The 23,971-nt window shown below is 44.4% G+C and overlaps 1 protein-coding gene across 1 annotated transcript in view; it reads right to left on the bottom strand.

The window, feature by feature from the left end:
• LOC144773615 (transient receptor potential cation channel subfamily M member 2-like) overlaps positions 1–23,971 on the bottom strand; it is a 531,293-nt gene that overhangs the window by 498,865 nt on the left and 8,457 nt on the right. The window lies entirely within an intron of this gene.

Below are 23,971 nucleotides of genomic sequence, written 5' to 3'. Positions count from 1 at the left end.
GAAGGGGTCTCCGAAACTACAACTACCAGCAGCCATGGGGCGAGCCAAAGTGAGGCGAAGGGCGGTCCTGATATAAGCACCTCCTCCGCTAAGGGAAGGTGCTTGACAATCTTCTGCCGGATGGTGTGTCCCCACCGGATTTCAGCGTAAGACTACAGATTCCTGCTCGTATCGTGTGATCTCACCCTCCGGAGTTGCCCCTTTGTTTCCAGGTATCATGGAAGGAGCACGGGCTCGCCTCCTTCGTCCAACAATCCTTGTTTACTTTTGTTTAGAGCCGCGGTAACTCTAAACGTGCTGGGACGTGTTTAATAGTTATGTGACTCGTTTGTGCAGATTAAAGCGTTTAGCGTCTGCATTTTTAAAAGACGCATTCCTTCAAAAGTTCTATACGACAGTCGCTTTGGTTGTTGTGGACTTACTACGCCCTTTCAACACCCGTTTTCTTTGCCTCGCACATCTAAAGAAATGCTTTCAGTAGACAGCGGAAGCATTTCTGTATGCCTGCTCTTCTGTTTCCAGCTCAGACGCTAGTCTCCAGTGATCTTCCCTGAGCAATTCTGAACCCAGTACTTTATACAATTCTATATTTGGCTACCCCTTGATTTTCCACAGTAAGGGATTTCTCCAACTGTTCTAGTTCTTAGTGTTGTGATGACATAACAACACCAGCTACTTGGGTACTCTGTCTTCCTTTATGTTATAGAGACTTTGTTTAGTTCATTTTAAGGTGCGTTACTAACTCCAGTTTTGAGACGTAATTTTACCCTGCTCATGTTGAAGACTAATCAGTGGGGGAATCGCTCTACCCTGGAAAGTAAAGGCATATTCCTCTATTTTTGTACCTTAGCTGTATGTGTACTGGTGAGTAGGTTGGAGAGGAATTTTGCTAGAAGTAATTTTTTAAGCAAAACTGTGAATACCTCATTCTTGCTGTCTTGTCTTCCTCTCCTGCAGTATTGACATCCCTACTGTTGCCGTGCAGTCTCCCAGACCAGACCTTGAAGGGACCACAGAACTTACAGCTAGTTTGTTATTTTATCCACTTCCCTTTTCCCCTGGGCACATTTTCACGCAGTAGTATTTCTTCCTCTGTTGGAGGTTGCGTTAAAGGGAATCAGGGGGATATACATCTGTCATCGTCTCTGCGGGCCACAAGAGAAAGGTTAGTGGCGTTTCATATATTCTTGCGCTACTGACGATCGCGACAGAATCTATCAGTTCCCACCACACAAGCCATGAACCAATATCATGTAAGCTCCCAATGGGGAAACCCCACGGGCCAGATGGTCTTCCTGTTGTTTTTTATCATGTTGTTTTTTATCACACCTTCTACCCGTAGCTCCAAAATCACCTTCTTCACCTTTTTAATAATTTCACTGACACCATTGGTCTCACTCTGACTATGTCAGAAGCAGAAGTAGTGCTTGTCCCGAAACCAAGGAAAGACCTCTCTCTTTGCACATCTTATCTACTCATTGCCCTCTTAAATACCGATGTGCAGATCTATACGCGGATCGTTTTTTTGTCTTATTTACCTGGTATTATCAACCTGGACCAGGTCAGATTTATCCAACATGAGGATTATCTGGGGGTCGTCTGTGCAGCTATAATAACATAGACTGAAGGACTTGATGAGTTCTGGTAATTGGTGGGGTAAGCATTCAAGAAGAGTGGCATGATGATTGAACTTTGCAGCATTCCAAAGTTAGTGTATGTGAGACCATCACCCTTTTTGCCCTGATCATCCCCATATTATGACTGATACTGGGGGTTACCAACTCTGATTGTGCCCTGGGCTCTGTTAACCAGTTCCAGGGCCAGTGCGCTGTGTAAAAGGTTCATAGCAATTAGGTGTGATTACAACTGGTCTTAAAACATACCTGTAAGCCACTGGTATAAGATAGGGCATGTAGGTTTAGAGGCCCAGCAGAGTTAATGCACTTAAGTGAGCAGTGCTGTGTTGCCTGCTGTCATTTTAAAAGCCAGTCCTTCTTTGCAGGCTGCTTTTAAAATAAAACTTTGCCCAGATTGGATTTTGGAAGTAAAGGTTCCACCCGTGCTTTACAAACAAGATACAGAATACTGGGCGAAGGCATTGAGTCCTCTGTTCCGAGAGATAAGAACAACAGGCCATCTTCCTCCATCATGGCGGACCTCGATAATTTCACCAATTTTTAAATCAGGTGACCAGACTCAACCTAGGAACTATCGGTTAGTTGCCCTTCTGGACAATGAGGCAAAATATTTTGCCGGGACGCTGCTGGACGAACTGCAACTCTGGGCAGAAGACAACTCAATCATCCCCCTAAACCAAACCGGCTTTTCCAAATCTGTTGGGACCATAACAAATATAACAACAATGGCTCTGCTAATCGACAAGGCTGAGAATACAAGAACACCATTACACCTGTGCTTCATCGATTATCGGGCAGCTTTTGACCATGTAAACCGACATAAACTTTGGTTGAAATTGGCAGGCTGGGGCATTCCCCAGGCTCTTTTGAACCTGCTAATTAATTTGCACACTGAAACCTGGCTGCAAATAAAACTGGGTGACGGGTGAACTCTGTCAAGAAAAATTCCAACAACAAAAGGCCTTAAGCAAGGCTGCGTACTGGCCCCAACGCTATTTAATCTGTTTTTAGCCGATCTGATTCCGTTACTGAATGCAGCCAACTCGCATTCACCAAAAATTGGGAATCTAATATTACCTTGCCTACTCTACGCTGACGATCTAGTGTTGATCAGCCAAAGGAAGGTGGGTCTACAGCGTCTTCTTGACATCACATGTAAATACTCTAAGGCTAATGATCTAAATATCAACCTGGAAAAAACAAAAACCATGACAATTAAAAAGAACTTTAAGAAAACACCTGTCTGGTTTTGGGACAAGATTCAAATAGATTCAGCCAATGAGTATAAATACTTGGGGGTGATCATTGATAAAGGCGGGCACTTTGTAACCCAGAGAGAAACAATTAAAAGGAAAGGCATAGCCTTAGCAGTCTCAATGAGAAACCTCAATTCCAGACTGACGGGTCCTTCACTGGCTCCTTTGGTAGAAGTTATACGGGCACAACTTCTACCCACAATAACCTATGGGAGCGAGGCACAGAGGGGGAGGGACTCGAAGCTCTTGGATGCTGTGGTTGCAAAAGTATACAGAATAATTTTTGGTTTACCAACACGAGTCTCTCCAGTGCAAATTAGGCTTGAGTTTGGTGTGTAAAAACAGACCATTGCAAGGAAAGGTGCAACAATCATCTTCTGGGACAAAGTAAGGAAATCTGAACCTGGCACCCTAAATTGGCACCTATGGACAGAGTTACAACAGAAGGAGTCATCACCAGCGGCGAAATATTTAGCAACATGCGTGGCAACGCTGGGTCTTAAAGAACTTTGGGCAATACCCACAAGTCACAACCTCCTTAAAAAACTAACAAAGAAATCAGTGCGAAATGAATCCTGGATTGAAGATAAGGCAGCCTTAACAAGAAGGTTGCATGGTTGGATGATTCTAAGCACCTATTCCTCTCTGGGGGCTCAGAAGTATCTAGCTTTGGGTTTTGCTAAACATACAAAAATTTCATTTTTGAAATACAGACTAGGCTTGTTGCCATGCACAAAGCACTTTCCGCATTGGCTGAAAACCCAATCTAATTCCAACTGCCGCTTATGTGGGACAATGCAAGAAGATATGCTGCATCTCCTCTGTACATGTAAAGAATTAACTGAGGAAAGGAGACGGTTTTTAAAACCACTTTTTAACCAGAGAGGCATTCGCACACGGAGACAAGCTGTGTTGGCATGTTTTGCACCCGAGGACATGCAGCTTAACTGTTGCTTTGTAAAATTTTAATACAAGTAGAGAAGAAAATGTCAAAGACTGAATTACCGCACAGCAGATAGGTATAAGGACAAACGCTGCTACAATAATTGCTTGTTTTAATGCGTTGCAAATATTATTAGGTTATAATGTTTTTAATTGGTTTTAATTGGTTTTAAATCTGCAATGAGATATTTTGTAGCAACGGTTTTAAGTAACTATGCTAAATAAAAACTTACTTACTTACTTACTCATTGCCCTCTTAAATACCGATGTGCAGATCTATACGCGGATCGTTTTTTTCTCTTATTTACCTGGTATTATCGACCTGGACCAGGTCAGATTTATCCAACATGAGGATTATCGGGGGGTCGTCTGTGCAGCTATAATAACATAGACTGAAGGACTTGATGAGTTCTGGTAATTGGTGGGGTAAGCATTCAAGAAGAGTGGCATGATGATTGAACTTTGCAGCATTCCAAAGTTAGTGTATGTGAGACCATCACCCTTTTTGCCTGATCATCCCCATATTATGACTGATACTGGGGGTTACCAACTCTGATTGTGCCCTGGGCTCTGTTAACCAGTTCCAGGGCCAGTGCGCTGTGTAAAAGGTTCATAGCAATTAGGTGTGATTACAACTGGTCTTAAAACATACCTGTAAGCCACTGGTATAAGATAGGGCATGTAGGTTTAGAGGCCCAGCAGAGTTAATGCACTTAAGTGAGCAGTGCTGTGTTGCCTGCTGTCATTTTAAAAGCCAGTCCTTCTTTGCAGGCTGCTTTTAAAATAAAACTTTGCCCAGATTGGATTTTGGAAGTAAAGGTACTTCCAAAGTCTTAAACTACCTAATGTTTATTTATGCCAACCTAAGGTCTGCCCTAGGTGCCCCGGGGTAGGGTGTATAGCAGTTATAAGCAGGGACATTATAAAAGATGTTTAACATGCCCTGGTGAGGGAAAAACTACCAATTTTGTTGTTTCCTATTGTAGTACATTAGCTCCTTTAGGCTAACATCGGAAGGCCTCATTAAACGTTAATAAAGTATAACTTCTGACAAGAGTGAGCTCAAATTGTAATTCAAAGTATCAAATTATTAGTTACAATGAATCCAAAAAGTTGCCACGGTTGGATTTATTATAACTGTTGCAGAAAGGAAGTTATAGAACTTGCTTTTCTGAAGTTGCCAAATCCAGGTCTGTAGCAGCGTCCCCTGATTGGCCAGCCTTTGACAGGCTGAGCCAAGCTGGTCTGATGAGGTGTGAGGTGGCCTGAATGGAAAAAAAGATACATCTGGTGAGAGGACATCTGCTGCCTGCAGATGCCAGGACAGGAAGGGGACTGGGTAGCCAAAATGTTCTTTAAAGAGGGAAAGACAGTTGAGACAAGAACCAGGCCCATTACAATTTCCTGCACCCCCAGCCAGATGGCAACCCCTGTAATTGAATTAGCAGAGGAATTGTTAGGGATAGTTAGCCACACCTGTGGTTTGGTTTAGCCAGACCTGAGCCTCCAGGAGAGATTTTCTCCACTTTGGATTTTTGTGAACAATGCTTCCTTGGATAAACATATGCCACACTTCAGAGGTAGTGGTCATCACAGAGGTTAGCACCCTGTACACCACGGGTCAGGGTTGTCCCTAATCATGCCAGCTCAGAAGCCAAATCCAAAATTCCAATCCCTGCCTGGAAGTATCAAGAAGACGAAGGACTGCCCTGCTGATCCCCAGGTCTGCACCAAGAAGAGCTGCACTCTTAAAGACTGCACCTGCTGCACACTTTGGTCTTCTCCACAAACTGACTTTGCCTTGCTTTGAAAGTTTGCGGAGTGGACTCCCTGGAAACAATAGATATAAAATAGCTTCAAGCAGTTTCCTGCATCAACTCCACCCAGAAGAGCCCAGCTGAGCAGCGTCCAGTGGACTTTTAAGGATTTGGTCAAGTGCATAGTGGAAATTGTAGTCCTAACTCTCTAAGGAGCAACTCAGAGCTTCTGGAACGTTGGCTGGTGTTGTGGACACTTAATGACCCAAAATGATCTTCTGGAAGGAGATGCAGAAGTTTGAGATAATTTGGAGAGTTTTTGGAAAAAAGCTCTATACGTTGACCGACCTGTTGTCCAGAGTCAAGCCGCGGACATGGAACCGCAACCTTGCTGGAATATCATATTTGCCCTGTTGAAGCTCCGGAGCTTTTTGCTATTGACGAAACCTCCAGGAGTTCACTGAGGCTTCCTGCTGAAGCAAGCCTCAACTCACATCCTGGCCTGCAGAGGCATTTTGACTGGCCCAACCATCCCATTGTATCCGACTCGAGCTCCATCACGGTTGTCCTCAGACTTTGACTTGTTCCGGGTCAAGCACAACCAGGTGCCCCCGGTTGGCGCTTTAAGCTTTTAAGCTTTTGAGCACTACAAAGCACTTTTTTACATATAACCTTTTAAAATTCATATCTCCGGTTCCCTACATTGGAGTTTTATTATTTTAATCATATAAATATTTCTTATTTTTATAAATTGCTGTTGGATTTTTATTGTGTGTTGTGTCTGACTTATTTAATGTGATAGAGCGTGCGAGGTCACCCAACCAATAATTTCGCCGCTTCCGGCTTCGGGCCCATATATTTCAATTCACCATACACATTGACCGGGTGACTTCACGGGCTGCTACCAATTTGTGTGAATTCCCTACAGTTCTTATTCAGCGTACCCGACTTACCATCCACCGACACGGGTACCTATGACCACAATGGATCAGGGAGCTAGCTGTAAAAGGAAAGGCAGCAAAATACAACTCAAAATGACATTCAATACCTTTGTAAAATGACCACGGACAACTGGAAGTTTTAAAGTCTTTATCTAAAATTCGTTTTCAGTAAGCATTAGGTTTACAAGAATAAGACAATCAATAATCAAGATAATCAAAAGTACATAACTATAGAGAAATAAAGTCAGGGTAATCATGGAAATGCTAATATGGGATGCAACAGGAAACGCTATGCATTTTAGGGCAAAAGTTCTTTGGACAGTTTAAGAAAAGCCGTTCTAGACCATATCAGAAAGTGACAAACTGCAATGCAAAATATGATTTCTAACAGGTAGGGTAACATGGGAACACGTTATGAAAATATGCAAATGACTTTACGATTCAATGGTTTCGGCAAAAGCATGGAAAAATCAACATATGCAAAGGTGTGTCTTTATTGAAGCAAAAGACAGAAAAATAGAAAGGTGCAAGTATTTAGATTTTCAGAACAATATTTACCTAGACTGGTGTGGAAACCAAACCCTGGCCACGGGTTAGTTAAGGACAGGAAACCCTCAAGAAAGGATACCCCTCAATGGACAGCAGGTGCAGAATAGACACCCAGGACAGGACAGGAAACCCTCAGATTAGGAATCAGGACAGGACCTCAGGACAGGAACCCCTCAGGACAGGACCGCACCCGCAGTTTGGAAGCAACGCCTGCGCTCCACCCTCTCTGCAGCTATCGATCAAGACCCCGATTGGGTCAGCGAACTCCCAGCCAAGTGCTTCGCCAGCACTTTAAGGTTCAATAGAACCTTAGTCTATGGTCAATTTCGGACAGAGTACTCCGCAGTGCTCTGTATCTTCAGTCACCTATTGAGTGCGTTGGGTCAGTGACAGGTCAGCTAAACCAGACAAGTCGGACAATTTCCCTAGGTGAACCCAGGGTAGATATACAGTTTGGGGACGGTGTACCACCCCCCAATGTTGCAAAGTGTCAGAATCCCTCAATTTGGATTGGTCCTAAGGTAGGATTTGGGTAACACACCAATCAGAACACACTATTTCGATGCCTACTTTGCATCTCTGGGTACCGCCTAGCGAGATTGGGGTTCTCATGAGAAAGTCCAGGGAAATACAATGACAAATTAACATTGTTTCAGAATGGGGACACATGACTCCGTCCTGCTGAGTTCGCAGGTCAGTTTCTCAGGAGCATCTTGCCCATCCCTGCCAGCTGGCTGAGTTCCACCAGCCAAGGTTGACTTTCCCCAGGCGGACGGTCCTGCGCAGTAAGGACCTCCAAGATGGCTTTCGGCTCAGTCAGACCCCCATTTCCCGCGGTACATGAAAAGTAAGCGAGAACAAATTAATACATAGAAATAACGATATGAAAACACATCATTGGTTTTGTACTTTCAACTTATTACTAAAAACATACTTATGCAGTCTAAATGTTAGCTACATATACACAGGCACAAGAGCAATGGCACGAGCAGTACCACGTTATTGCCAAAGCGATGTATTACGCATGCGCATCTTTTCCCTCCAAGCCTGCAAACACGTCAGGACACGTGAGTGTGACTGACGCATGCGCAGAAGCTATTTCAAAGCAGCGGCCATTTTATGGACTCAAATTAATCGTATTAGAAATACACATATGCAAGCTTCAGTTACCTCGTTTCAAAACATGAAATAAAGGTTAGTAAGACGTACAATTTATTACTTGGTTACACATGAGCGAGGTTCATGACAAGAGCAAGTCGCAAATGCGAAGCTTTGCTTCATCAATCCCCTCTTTGATGATATTTACTATCATCACAAAATAAATGGAACCAGATGCCAACTTCTCACACCTTATACAGCTCTATCTCTTCCAGCAAACGATTCATCTTCTCTCTTTCATTTTTGGTAGGGTGAGAATTCTTCACCCTTTTGTATATCTGATTATTCATTTCCTCCAGCTCAAGCTCATCCACACTTCGTTTCACTCCTCTCGCATTCACTTGATGTTTTCTGGTGTGCTTACGGCATTTGCAACAAACAAATATGAAGAATAGGATAAGCCCTATAATTCCAATTGGCATCAGTACCTTAAACAATAAGCTTTTTCCTAAGCTAGCAAACCAATGACCTACATTTGAGAGACCATCTACCAGTCTCTTCCAGGCACTGTCAACCTCGAGTGGTTTGAGTTCTCTTTCCAAATTAGTAATGTTTTTCACGTATCTTTTGAGCTGCACACTTTTGTCCGGAATATAAGTGCAACAATGTTGCGCCTTCAACATCCGGCAGACTCCGCCCTCTTTTGCTAATAAGGTATCAAGAGCAAGTCTGTTCTGCAAAACCATTGATCTGATCGCAACCATTTCGGTATTGACCAGCAGAAATCCATGAGCTGTGTCAGTAGACAACACATCCACTATAGTGGACAATTTGCAAATTCTGTGAGTGTTCAGAACCACTCCCACTCCAGGTATCAGTGCACTGAAAATACTACCCATTATTTCACCTATGCTTTCTCTTTTACTACGCACTAAGCCATTAGTATTTTCACTGCTTCTAGCAACTTTGTTCACATGGTATATTTTCGGGAAGACAATGCCAAAGTAGCAGCTTCCATACCAGTGATCCGGCAATTTGAAATAAGCCTTGTCCCCACATATATAATAAATTCCAGGAAACACAGGCTCTGACCCATTTTTGAAACCCCAACCTCCAATTACCTTGTAATTATGTTCACATTCACTGGAACCAATGAAAATGTTATTATAGTAGCTAGTCTTCTCGCGGTGAAGACATAGCTTTCCTTTCTTTTCAAAATCCAGCAACAGAGCAGGACCCGCCCCACCATTTGAGGTGCCTTCCATGTTCTCAGCCCATTTTGGCCTTTTCTGTGTTTCGTCATCTGCCTTTCTTTTTATTTTTATTCTCCTTTTCTCTGCCATGTTCAGGAACATCTTTTCCTGCTCACGCAAAGAACAGGTCAAGTTATCTCTGTGTGCGTCACCTATGTCTATATTACCTATATTCAGAAAGTATTCGCCCATATAGCGAGTAACGTCACTTTTAGTATGTACAGGATTCAAGTTCCCACGTATAGGGAGTTCAGAAAAGATCACGTCATTGTTTGAGTAATAGTACTGTAACGGTCCTCTTTTGTAAAATAAGCTAGCTAAAATGCTACAGGAAATTCCATAGGTCAGGGGCAGGTGATGGTATGTCACGCCTTCAGCTACAGAGGTAGGTAGCTTCATGCAGACATAGCAATCTTCAATTTCCATAGTCTCTACATAGTGTATTAACAAGTTTGCGAAAACATTTAAATGCGTTCTATTCTTTACTCCATGATAATGTAGTCCTCCCTCATCTGATGCTTCTAGGTCTCGTTTTGTTTGTCTGAGTGCTCTTTCATGTATTGCTACACTTTGTGTTGTCAGTTCTTCAGTCTCAGTATTTACATTTTCAGTAGGGTCAACATTAGTATTTTTGCTCACCGCAAAAGGAATGAAAACTGTTAGTCCTATCCAGAGTAATATCACTATAACTATACTACATACACATACTTTGCAGCATGTTTTGCAACGACTGCAACTAGGTCTACCATTCACGTTTGAATCAGACATTTTGGCTCAGAAGAAGTTTCTCGACCCCTCTTTGTGTCTTTACACCAGTAGCTTACTTTGTGCAAATTCACGGTGGCTCGTCTTCTTCTTCGGCAGAGTACTCAGCGACTGGTTCTCCGTCGCTCTCGTCAGTTATATCAAGGTCTTCAAATTCCTCCAAAACGAGCGTCCATTCAGGAGACTTGTACTTTTTGTTTTGTCTTTTTATTCGATCACTCCTTCTTTTGGAAGTGTCTTCTGGTTGTTCTGCTATGCGAGCACTTCTCCTTTCTTCTGCACGTTTTTCTTCTACTGTTTTTATTCTCAGTCTCAATTTCTTTATGTATCCAGGCTCAATGTGCTTTCTTTTCTTAAGTCTTTTAGTTGGCACTGAGACTTCGTTTTCTTCTCTTGTCCTCTTGTTTTCGTTAGTCGGTGGCAATTCTGCTTCAGTTTCTCCCTCTTCTATCTGACTAGTTCCAGGGCTAGCATCTATTTCTTCTGCCTGGTTACTAATCTGGCCTTGTTCAGAACAGTCTTGCGCTTGTTTTTCAAATGTCTCTGTTTCTGTTTCCTGAACTCGTTCTTCTAATCCTATCTGATCCTGTTCAAGCACTTCGATCTCTGGATTTTCTTCTGCTCGAACTATTACGCTATGTCTAGTCTGTCCCTTCTCGACATCAGGAGTCAGTGGAGGAGTATCAATCACTTGTCCTGTCCCTGTCTGACCTTCTCCTTCCTCAGTTTTGATGTGAATCTCAAGATCCTGAGGTTCTTCGCCTGTGCCTTGCTTTTCCTCTCTAGTCCACTCTCTACCTTCACAAAGTCGCTCTCTTGTTCGAATGGGGTCTTCGGTGAGATCAATCAATGGTATCCACTCCTCTGGCCATATGCTCGGCAGCTCGTCTTCAGCTACTTCTGGCTCAGCTTCTTGGACCCCTCCAGCAGGCTGGACTCTTGGTAGTTCGTTATCAACTATTCCTGGGCCAACGTCTGCTGATCCCGCAGCTTGACTGGTACTGGGCTGTACGTCGTCAGCTACTTCTGGTCTGGCTCCTGCAGAGTCCTCTGCTGGACGCCCTTCTTCATCAAGCTCTTCGTCTGGTAATACCTTCTGGGTGTGGCTGGCGTGTATCCAATGTGGAACCCCTGCACACTTTACTGCTGTGGTGGTTACCAGGATCACCTGACGCTTCTCTCCCCACCTTGGCTCCAGGCAGCTCTTCCGAGTATGCTTCTTTATCTTGACCCAGTCCCCCGGGACCAGTTTGTGGAGAGGGGTCGTTGGATTGAGGATGGCGTCTTCTCCGATCTGGCGAGAGATAGAACGCACTTGGTCACCTAATCTCTTGCAGTATTCAAGCACCAAATCATCAGTAATACTCAACAGTTTGCTTCCTGGTACCCATGCTTGTCTCATCACTCTTCCCATCAGGATTTCATGGGGACTTAGGCCTGTCTTGCGGTCAGGAACACTTCGGAGTCCCATCAGGACCAGGGGCAGGGCCTTCACCCAGGTCATGCCAGATGCATCACACAGTTTTGCTAGTCTGTTTTTGATAGTTCCATTTATTTGTTCCACTATTCCAGAAGCCTCTGGACGGTACGCACAGTGAAGCTTTTGTGTGATTCCAAAGGCCTTACAGAGTTCGTCGATTACCTCATTCTGAAAATGTCGGCCTCTATCTGATTCAATAGTGACTGGAACCCCGAACCTAGGTATCAGTTCTTTTAATAAACACTTAGCTACTGTCAGTGCGCCATTTTGGGGCGTAGGGAAAGCTTCCACCCACTTCGAAAATAGGCAGACCATTACAAGGACATATCGCTTCCCTTCACAACGTGGCATGGTGATGAAATCAACTTGTATCCTCACAAAGGGACCCCCGGACCTCCCAATTTTCCCCAGTTCCACCGCAGTTCTTTTGCCTGCGTTCATCCTTTGACATGACAGGCACCTCTGGCAGAGGGACTCTGCTACTTTCCTGAACTTTTTACTGTACCAAGTCTGTTGGAACACTAGAATCATGGCGTCCCTACCAATGTGTGATCCTTCATGTATCAATCTCGCCATTGTGCCAAGTAAGTGTCTAGGTAACACAGGCATACCAGTTGGGCCCAAGATGACAGCATCCACACGTCTTGGTCTACACCCGTCTTCCTTCCACTTCTCTCTCTCTTGCCAAGGTGCCGCCTGCTGCCACTCTTTCACTTCATCCCATGTAGGCACTTCTTCAAACACTTGAAGTTGGCAGCTGGTTCCGGGCCCCCCTCGTTTTGGATTTATGATATATCGATCTCTGGCGCACCATTGGGCCACTCGATCAGCAAAATCATTTCCCAGTGATACAGTGTCCATGCTCTTCTTATGAGCGACACACTTTACCACTGCCAGTTCCTGTGGTAACTGGATTGCCTCTAAAAGGTCTTGAACCACTTTTCCATTTCGAATAGGGGTACCTGATGAAGTCAGGAACTCCCTCTGTAGCCACAACTGGCCAAAGTCATGCACAACCCCATAACAGTACTGACTGTCAGTATACACTGTTATGCGTAGGTTTTTCCCAATTTTGCAAGCTTTTATCATAGCTATCAATTCGGCTACTTGTGCAGACTTTACGTCAAATAGATAACCTGCTTCTTCAATTTTGGTTAAGGAGACTACCGCATAGGCGGCACTCAGGCCTCCTTGCTCATGTCTTAGACATGAACCATCCACAAATAATTCCTTGTCATGCACAGGCAATGGTGTTTCTTTAATGTCTGGGCGTGGTTTGGTGCTGAATTCTGTTAAATCAATACAATTATGCTCATCCTCCACCCCACCTTCCATATCCATTGGGTCGGGGAGCAAAGTGGCGGGGTTCAGAATACTGCACCTAACAATGTTTACATTTGCAGCACCCACAAGAATCCTCTCGTATTTAGTCAGCCGACTAGGGGTGAGGTACTGAGTTTTGGTTCTGGTCAGTAAAATTACCACTCCATGTGGAACATACACAGTTACAGGATGTCCCATGACAATGGACTCACTCTGCTCTAAACTTGCGCAGGTAGCAGCTACTGCTTTCAGACATCCTGGTAATCCAGCAGCCACTGGATCCAGGGTGGCAGAGAAATATGCCACAGGCCTTCTGGTCGTGCCATGTTCTTGTGTCAGGACTGACAACGCGCAATTATCGCGAGTGTCACGAAATAGGGCAAATTCCTTGGAATAGTCTGGCATTCCCAACGCAGGGGCTGTACACAGACAATCCCGTAGTTTTGTGAAGGCTGTTAAGCTTTCATCATCCCATTGTACAACATCCGGTGTTCCTCTCTTGGTCATTTTTATCAAGGGCCTAGCTAGGACTGCAAATCCCAGAATCCATTGCCTGCAGTATCCTATCACTCCCAGGAACATTCTGATCTCTTTCTGAGTACGGGGTAACTGCATCTTTTGAATTATTCTCACTCTTTCTGACGTTACTTTCCTGATGCCTTTCTCTATCTGGTGCCCCAGATATTTCACTGATTTTGCACAGAACTGTAATTTTTCAGGGGCCACTTTATGTCCCTTTTCACTCAGGTGATTCAGTAGGGCAATGGTGTCAATCACACAGTCCCTATGACTTTTGGACGCCACCAAGAGGTCGTCAATGTATTGCACCAAGACAGACTTTCCAGGTAAGACCAAAGTTTCCAAGCATTTTTTCAAGATCTGATTAAAGATAGAGGGGCTCTCTGTGTACCCTTGGGGGACCCTGTTCCAGACATACACGTGACTGTTGAAGGCAAATGAGAAAAGAAATTTGCTATCTGGATGCAAGGGAATGGAAAAGAATGCATGACATAGGTCTATCACAGTGAACCACTCAGCATCCCAGGGAATCTGATACAGAATCACTGCTGGGTTCGGGACAATAGGGCAGCAGGGGACCACTATCTTGTTTACTTTTCGTAGGTCCTGCACTACTCTGTACTTGCCACTAGGCTTCTTGATGCCCATAATCGGTGAGTTACATGGGCTACTCAATACTTCCTGTATGATGTTCCCTTCTAGCAATTTCTGTATTTCCATGGTAACACCTGATCTTACTTCTGCATTCATTCTGTAGGGTTTGGTATTGGGGTATACTGCATTGTCCTTTATTGCTATCTGTATGGGGTCCACGTTTTTCATTAACCCTACATCTTTCCCAGTAAAGTCCCATACTTCTGGCTTCACTGCTTCTTGGAGTTCTTTGGGCAAATCCTGCATAGTCATTCGTTTAATTTCCGAGTCAGGTCTGATTAACATTCATTTATAGATGCCATCTTCATCTGGGGTCTGAATTTCAACTCCCTTTGGTGTGCAAAAGATGGTACAGTTCATTTTGCACAGCAAATCACGTCCCAGTAAGTTCACTGGACTGGTGTCACAAACGACAAATCTATGCATTTCTTTAAAGTTTCCAATTGATATCTCCATTGGTTTGGTAACAGGAGTACTAATCAATTGATCAGATACGCCCACTACTTGGATGGCTTCTCCCGAGAGGGGTAGGTTTGGAACGTCCACTGTTCTCACAGTAGAACGGGTAGCACCAGTGTCCAACAGAAAAGTGACATCATTTCCGTCAACCTTTCCTTCAATGTATGGTCCGGACTGGTCTACCGGCAAGGAGGCGCCAAGTACGCACTCCTCGTCCTCCCCTCTCAGGCCCCGTCAGTACTGGTCATCACAAAGGAAGGTATCATTTAACAAATACTGCGAAGTTGCTGCATTTCTGTTCTCATTGCTTTCCCAGACTTCTACCTCATCACCCTCTGTGGATTTTCCCTTATATACTTGCTTTGGAGCTCGGGGCACCTGAATCATTTTTACCTGTGGTTGAGTCTTTCTTGGTCTTTCTTTCTGCGTCTGTGGAGTTAAATCAGGTGTTTTGGGGTTATCGTCAGGCAAATAAGGACACTCGTTTCGCCAGTGTCCAATTTCTCCGCACTGGTGACAGGGAAATTTCTTCATAGCCTCTTCTCTGCTCATTTTGGGCCGGGGCTTACCTCCTCCCCCACCCCCAGGACCTTGGTTCTGAGTGTTTTTGGCCATGTTACTCAATTGTTTTTCCTGCTGTTCTGCGAGCTTCACTTGAGCCCACATAACCTTCTCCTTGAGAGCCTTTTTTTTTCTGCCATCTCGTCCTCACAGTATTTTGCATACCGTAGGACCTCGTCTACCTTTTTGGTATGCCAACAGATTTTATTATCCTTTATCCACTGACAAATTTCGGGTCTTAAACCGTTTACAAACCTGTAAATAAAATGCGTCATATCCTTCATCTCGATGTTATCTATACCACTGTATGTTTTAAACACCTGCAACAGCCTTTCATAATAGGAGTGTACTGTCTCGTCTCTTTCCTGCGTCGTTCTATCTATCCTGGTCCAATCAGTTTCCTTTGCGGGCACCTTATTTTTCAAATGCTGAATTACTTGTTCATATTTTTTCATTACTTCAATCGACAGTTCCCCTGTGTTAGAGTCCCTCGGGTACTCCTCACTAGGCCAGGCTATGGCTATTTTACATTCGGTCCATAGATCTACCGGGACCACAATATCGAAAAATCCATCTAGGTCTTTCCACAGGCATTTTTGCACCTTTACGAACCTTTCCACCTGCCGGTACCAGTCAACTGGCTTTTCGCGCAATTTCGGGAAATCGTTAGTAAAGGACACAATATCCTGTCTGGACCATGGAACGTGCACATACCTCCCACCTGGTACTTCATGCATGGGGCATAACGTTTCAGGCTTGTCTACTTCTCTCACAGCGAACTCAGGGGTAGCTTGTCTGGATCGACCCTCATCTTTCTTTCGTGCCCACCTGCTTTTCCATTTTTCCACATCTCCCCATTTCTGCAAAATTGCTAACAACTCTTTAATCTGCAACTTTTTTCCTGACACATTCAAGTTCTCTATATCTTTGTCTGAGAATTCAGCTCTGTAAGGTTTTTGCAAGGGCTTGGACCTTGAAATATCTACCCCCATACTAGCTGCAGTATCTGTCAGCTTTTCGTGGAGCACTCTGGTACTTCTGGTAAGGCTTTTACACATAAACAGCAACTCTTCTTCAGAGTAGGTATTTAATCTGTCCAATCCCACATTTCCTGCCATTAATTCCTCTATTTCTACCCTCAGTTTGTAGAGGTCTAAAGGTTTCGTTTGCGGAGTCTGTTTTTCTAATTCACGACTCCAATTTTCAATTTCTTCCGGAGTTACCAGAGAGACACTCCTAGTACCTGACGTTGATTCTAATTTAATTTCTTTCGCATTAAAAGGATTATGCCTCTTCTGCATTCCCTTCCCGGTCTGTTTGTTGGGCAGGTCCAAGAACACAACTTCAGACTCGCACTCACTGGACTGATCGTCTATCAGTAGGGGCTCTTGCCTTGGTGGGGCCATGATTGGGTTAATAACTGGAGGGTTTGGACTTCCCTGATTATTCCCATATAACGGAACCACTGGTCCAATTGTTACCGGAATAGTCAAAGCCTCAGGACTGTTATTTAACTGGGAGATTTTCTGAATTATTTCTGTTCTCTGTCTAGCTAGGGCCTCTTGCTCCCTTTCATCTAGTACTCTTCCTAATGTTCGGTCAGGTATTATCTGTGGGGTCAGGTGAGGGGTAAAACTCGGGGCAGTAGGATGCGTTTCACTTGGTCCCCCACCATAATTTGGTTTTGGGAACACAGTTCCTGTACCAAACGACCTGCGCTCTTCCTCATATGGAGGCTTTAAAAAGGGCATTCCTGAACTCAACGGTTTTTCTTAGTTTTCATAAAGAGGTCCGGGGAAAAAGACTCTCTTGCTGGAATATTTTTCCTCCGGGCTCACGGGCACTCTAGGATATATATCTCTTACTTCCACGGGTCCGGGATTCTCAAAATAGGGCGGTATCTGACACCCTCCCCCCCTACTTAGGGATCTGTCCTCCTCCTTAATAGATGGACGCTGGGGATTTTCTCCTATACTGGAAGGTCGGGCTCCCTCATTATAAGGGGGCGGACTTCGCGTAAAGATGTCATCTAATAATTCATCGTCTGACTCCCCAAGAGCTCCCCAATGTTTACTCTTTTCTGTCCTTTTCTCTCCCGCAGAAGGGGTACATGCTGGCATCATGGGAAACAAACCCTCAACAATCATGCTTTGTCTCCACTGTTTCATCCTTTTATCCCTGGTCTCTTGTTTCAGCCTCGGGTACCACTTGGTCAGACCTTTGTCCATTCGGGGTTTCTCTCTTTCGAAAGCCTCAATCTCCCATTCCTCTAATGCCTCATACTGCGTTAGTCTCGGTCTGGGATGCAATTCATTCATGCGGGTTCTCAAATTAAATAAAATCCTACCATTGAAAGTACCGTCTAACGGAAAAGCCAATATTCCGTCATCTTTTGTGTACTTCACCCAATTTTCCAACCACACACAGGTATTGTACCCTCGATCAAACATCATGAAAGAGGCGGGAGTATTGGGTGGTGGAACAATAACGCCCTCTCTGGATTTAATCGGTTTGTCCGTTTTGAAGTAATTCTTTACCTTATTTACAAGGGACATTTTTCTCTTAGTTCCGTACATAATATCGTATCTATTGGCTTTCCACTGATCCCTTTCAAACCCTTGGCTTCTTGGATCGGGTCTAGTCTCTGGACAATACGAGTGCCACATACGATTTCTACGCTTAACTTTGTTTACAAAGTTACCTCCAATCAGAACGCGTCTTGCAATTCCGTGCGACCAATGGGGTGCACGCGTTCAAAATAGTTTCGACCAATGGGTGCGTGGCCCCTTCGTGAGACAGTTCTCACTCTTCGGCGCTCACCCCTCCTTCACAATTCCAGCCCCGCTACCCGCCCGCTGTTTCTACCAATCCCAGCGCGGCACGGAGTGACGTCAGAGACGCTTCGCGGCTGACTCCCTCCCTTCACAAGGTAACGGAAACTTTCTTTCTTTCTAAAGTGCTAGTGCTTGGTTATTTTACAACGAATACACATTCGCCACAGTGCTCAAGTGTCTAGACAGAGAAAGAGTTATTTTACTGCAAGTAAACTACTTCCATTTACTTTTCACACGCTGCGGGTAGATCTCTTCCGCCTACCCTTCACTCTAGCATCAGTGAACCTGTTACTTCCCTAAACTCATCCACTTCTCCGGGATATATCCGAGTCTAAGGTTTCCCAGCGGACCCCTCTGCTTTCACCCAAGCTCCGATGAACCTGCTACTCTTCCGATGTGACCCTTACTAGGTTACGCCACTATGGGAATTTTGCCAATGAACCTCGTTACTAACATTTATTCACACACGTATTCAGGAAAAATCCCTAGTTAGTGCTTCCCGGTTGTACCTAACCTGCACCTAACCTTCCTTGAGCCTGCGACCTCAAGGCAATGGATTCTATTCACCACTTGCCTTTTCAATTCCCCGGGGAGTTCTGACAACAATTAACGAGACGGTTTACAAACGCATGGATTAATACATATAACAATATAAGAACAAGAATAACAATTTCCAAACAATTCATAAATTTCAAAGCAGCGTATTCTCAAGAGAATGATCAGGTCCCTCGGAACGGCCGCTCTTATAGCAGCATTAATATACTAGCAGCTACCGACTTGACTAGACTAACTAGTCCTACCTAACCTTTTAACTAGTCCCTAACCATACCTCTGCTACCAGTAAAACTGATAGAGCGCGCGAGGTCACCCAACCAATAATTTCGCCGCTTCCGGCTTCGGGCCCATATATTTCAATTCACCATACACATTGACCGGGTGACTTCACGGGCTGCTACCAATTTGTGTGAATTCCCTACAGTTAATATTCAGCGTACCCGACTTACCATCCACCGACACGGGTACCTATGACCACAATGGATCAGGGAGCTAGCTGTAAAAGGAAAGGCAGCAAAATACAACTCAAAATGACATTCAATACCTTTGTAAAATGACCACGGACAACTGGAAGTTTTAAAGTCTTTATCTAAAGTTCGTTTTCAGTAAGCATTAGGTTTACAAGAATAAGACAATCAATAATCAAGATAATGAAAAGTACATAACTATAGAGAAATAAAGTCAGGGTAATCATGGAAATGCTAATATGGGATGCAACAGGAAACGCTATGCATTTTAGGGCAAAAGTTCTTTGGACAGTTTAAGAAAAGCCGTTCTAGACCATATCAGAAAGTGACAAACTGCAATGCAAAATATGATTTCTAACAGGTAGGGTAACATGGGAACACGTTATGAAAATATGCAAATGACTTTACGATTCAATGGTTTCGGCAAAAGCATGGAAAAATCAACATATGCAAAGGTGTGTCTTTATTGAAGCAAAAGACAGAAAAATAGAAAGGTGCAAGTATTTAGATTTTCAGAACAATATTTACCTAGACTGGTGTGGAAACCAAACCCTGGCCACGGGTTAGTTAAGGACAGGAAACCCTCAAGAAAGGATACCCCTCAATGGACAGCAGGTGCAGAATAGACACCCAGGACAGGACAGGAAACCCTCAGATTAGGAATCAGGACAGGACCTCAGGACAGGAACCCCTCAGGACAGGACCGCACCCGCAGTTTGGAAGCAACGCCTGCGCTCCACCCTCTCTGCAGCTATCGATCAAGACCCCGATTGGGTCAGCGAACTCCCAGCCAAGTGCTTCGCCAGCACTTTAAGGTTCAATAGAACCTTAGTCTATGGTCAATTTCGGACAGAGTACTCCGCAGTGCTCTGTATCTTCAGTCACCTATTGAGTGCGTTGGGTCAGTGACAGGTCAGCTAAACCAGACAAGTCGGACAATTTCCCTAGGTGAACCCAGGGTAGATATACAGTTTGGGGACGGTGTACCACCCCCCAATGTTGCAAAGTGTCAGAATCCCTCAATTTGGATTGGTCCTAAGGTAGGATTTGGGTAACACACCAATCAGGACACACTATTTCGATGCCTACTTTGCATCTCTGGGTACCGCCTAGCGAGATTGGGGTTCTCATGAGAAAGTCCAGGGAAATACAATGACAAATTAACATTGTTTCAGAATGGGGACACATGACTCCGTCCTGCTGAGTTCGCAGGTCAGTTTCTCAGGAGCATCTTGCCCATCCCTGCCAGCTGGCTGAGTTCCACCAGCCAAGGTTGACTTTTCCCAGGCGGACGGTCCTGCGCAGTAAGGACCTCCAAGATGGCTTTCGGCTCAGTCAGACCCCCATTTCCCGCGGTACATGAAAAGTAAGCGAGAACAAATTAATACATAGAAATAACGATATGAAAACACATCATTGGTTTTGTACTTTCAACTTATTACTAAAAACATACTTATGCAGTCTAAATGTTAGCTACATATACACAGGCACAAGAGCAATGGCACGAGCAGTACCACGTTATTGCCAAAGCGATGTATTACGCATGCGCATCTTTTCCGTCCAAGCCTGCAAACACGTCAGGACACGTGAGTGTGACTGACGCATGCGCAGAAGCTATTTCAAAGCAGCGGCCATTTTATGGACTCGAATTAATCGTATTAGAAATACACATATGCAAGCTTCATTTACCTCGTTTCAAAACATGAAATAAAGGTTAGCAAGACGTACAATTTATTACTTGGTTACACATGAGCGAGGTTCATGACAAGAGCAAGTCGCAAATGCGAAGCTTTGCTTCATCAAATGCATTGGTGTTTTTAAATGCTTTACACACCTGCCTCCTAAATTAAGCCTGATTGCTTTTGAGGCAAGCTCCCAAGGGTTGAGCAAGAATTAATTTATTGAGATTTGACTGGACTTTATTTAAGATTTTGGTATATTACTATGTGTAGGTACCTACCTGCCCTAAATAATAAATCACCTTCCAACAGTGCACAATAATTTAATTGCATATGGTGGGCACAGGATGATGCTTTATCTATCAGAAGGTCAGGATGAGGTTAGGTTTAAAATGAATTCTTGCATACTGAGATCTCCTAGCCCCGACAATAGGGTCTAGCAGCGGACCTATGAAAGGAGCCAGACAGGCCCAGAGGACGCATGTGGCAACTCCATTCCTATCAGCTGTGATTTTCAGGTGGATATGTGGGTGAACTATGATCCACTACCAGGACAGAAGCCAATGAAACAATAGGAGAAGTATTTTTATTCCATGAAGTTGGAGATTGGATGTATGTCTTGACAACGCGGGCGTTACCCCGCGCTGCCATTACGACGCATCCATTACAACGCAAGTCGTTACAGCGACTTGCGCTGTAGGCGCTGGATTGTGAAATAGTTTAATTTTCTATTCCAACTCCAGCCCACGTAACAGTAGGGAAGGTGTTGGAATAGAAAATAAAACTATTCCTTTACCAAGAGCGCCCTCCAGCGCAAGTCGTTGTAACGACTTGCGTTGTGATGGCAGCGTCGTAATGGCAGCGCGGTGTAACGCCTGCGTTGTCATGGCTGTCTCCTTTGGAGATTTGCCAGAATCTGCTTCATTCTTCCAGTTTGCCCTTGAGTGCTGTTCTGGAGATTGATCAGAGGCTGACTAATTCAACCAGATTGATCAGGTGTACAAGGTATTGACAGGAAGATTTCTGAGTTTTGGAGTTGTTGGTAAGGGTTTTTTGCTGGAAAGTTGGTTGAGCTATCTCTGTGGCAGTTCCTACACTTGGGTGGGGAAGAGCTTCTTCAAGGTTGTCACAACTTGTTGTACACCAGGGCAAATTGTTGTGTGCTTTGTGGACTGAGGATGGAGGTTGCTGGGTGACTTTGTCTGGGGCAGCGTTCCAGGATATCTGCTGTCAGGAAAATATAATCTGCAAGTGAATCACACAGTTCTTGGAGTAATGTGACCTTGGTGCCTGTGGGAGCCAGGTTGTGGACTTTATACAGGATGATTCAAAGTTCCTTTTAAGGCTTATACTTTGGATCTCAAGTGGGAATTGTGGTCTTTTGCCTTTTGGAACAGCAACTGTGTATGACGTTGGAAGCAGAGTGTGTCACTGCAGTCAGTTACCTGCTTCAATTGATGTTCCATAGTTATGTTATGTTTTCCTTCTCCTCCATCTTTACATTTGTATTGAGCCGCAGAGTCTTTGGTCTGTGGTTCAGGAATGAGGAGGCCGTGAGTGGCGTCTGTTGGAGTCTCTGGGTAGCTTTCTCTTCTGTTATGCACTTGTGATGCCGAGGATGCAGTCAGGTGAGAGTTGAGTGTGATGTAGCTGATCTTGTTCCAATGTCACCAGACGGTTTTGTTGCTCTTTGCTATTGTTAACGTGGTAACGGGGACAGATTAATGTTAAAGGAGATGACATGGTGGTCTCTTCAGACACCAGGAAGATGGAAGGGCAGATTTACAAGAAAGTGACGCATCTGTAGAGATGCGTCACTTTCCGTGCGCCATCATGCAAAAGCCTTGTGTCGTCATGGATGCGCCGTATTTATAACACGATGCACCATGGCGCAAGGATTGACAGATGCGTCAGAAATTCTGATGCATCTGTTGACGGAAAAGTCACGCATTGCTGGAGTCGTCTCGCAAGCACGATGCAACTCCAGCAATGCGTGTTGCGGCCTATTCTCAATATACTGCATCACTCCTTACGCCTGTTTTAAGCAGGCCTAAGGTTTTGACGCAGTGGCGTCCTAAAAGTCACACAGTGAAATCTTGTAGATTTCACTGCGTCACTTTTACGAGACTTTCCTACGTGGGAACGCCTACCCTGCAAACACTATACCTGACGCAGGTATAATGCCACACAGGGCTTTACAATGTGACACATCTCCCTAGATGTGTCACGTTGTAAATGTGCCGCAACTTTTACGCCGCTGCTGCGTCACAAAAGTGACGCATGGGGCTTGTAAATCTGCCCCTTAATGTGCAGTCACAGAGTTCTAGTGGGAAAACAATTATGCGCAGAGTTTGTGCAGCTCAGTGTTTCGTTCTGGAGACAACTTGGAAGATGGCGAGTCTCTAGCTGGACAGGAGGCATCTTGTTTGTTGGAGCTTTGGCTGGTTACACCAGATGCTCAAGTTTCTCAGGCTGCAGAGTTTCTTGTGTGATTCAGTTCCAAAGAAGAGGGTAGTTGTGTATGAGGAGATGTTTGGTCGAAGCCTCTATATCAGTAGGAATTAGCAGGAGAAGGCCAGTGTGTGTGAGGAGGGAACAAGAAGAGATTCACATTCAATAGCAGCAACCTCTTGGAAACACACAAAAAGGGCCCCTGGATTGAAGAAACTTCTTAGTCCCATGTTAATGGTAGCAGGGACTGTACAAAAACTGATAAGGTAACATCTAGTAGGGACTGGGTAAAAGCTGATTGTAGGTCTAGAATGTGCACCCTGCTAAACTCAGGGTTTGGCGTGAAGTGTGTAACAAACTTTGGGGCATATTAGCAAGGAATTACGATATTTATCGCAAAACGCGCTTAGCACGTTTATTGTTATCGCTGCCTATCGCTGGATATGTTAGCGGAGAAAACATGCTATTAGCAACGTTTATCTCCATTGTGCTAATATATCCAGCTATAGCGACGAAATGCCTAAATATTGCTGGAAATCCAGTGATATTCACGCATTAACGCCAATGGGGACTTAACCTGACAATCAACCTCCCATTGAAGAAACAGGTAAGTCATGTTTTAGCAGGCGTTAGATTCTAGTGATAATCAGGCTTAGCGTGACTTTTTTTTATCGCAAAGCCTGCGTTGCTAATGGTCGATAGCTGTGTTAGCGACTGCTTTCAGTCGCTAACAGTTTGGGTACGCCCACTTTGCATGTCATTAGCGATAAATGTCGCTGACATGCAAAGCG

This window comes from Lissotriton helveticus, chromosome 8, assembly GCF_964261635.1.
Source record: "Lissotriton helveticus chromosome 8, aLisHel1.1, whole genome shotgun sequence".
Classification (NCBI taxonomy): Eukaryota; Metazoa; Chordata; class Amphibia; order Caudata; family Salamandridae; genus Lissotriton; species Lissotriton helveticus.
This window is presented reverse-complemented; position numbering and strand designations above follow the sequence as displayed.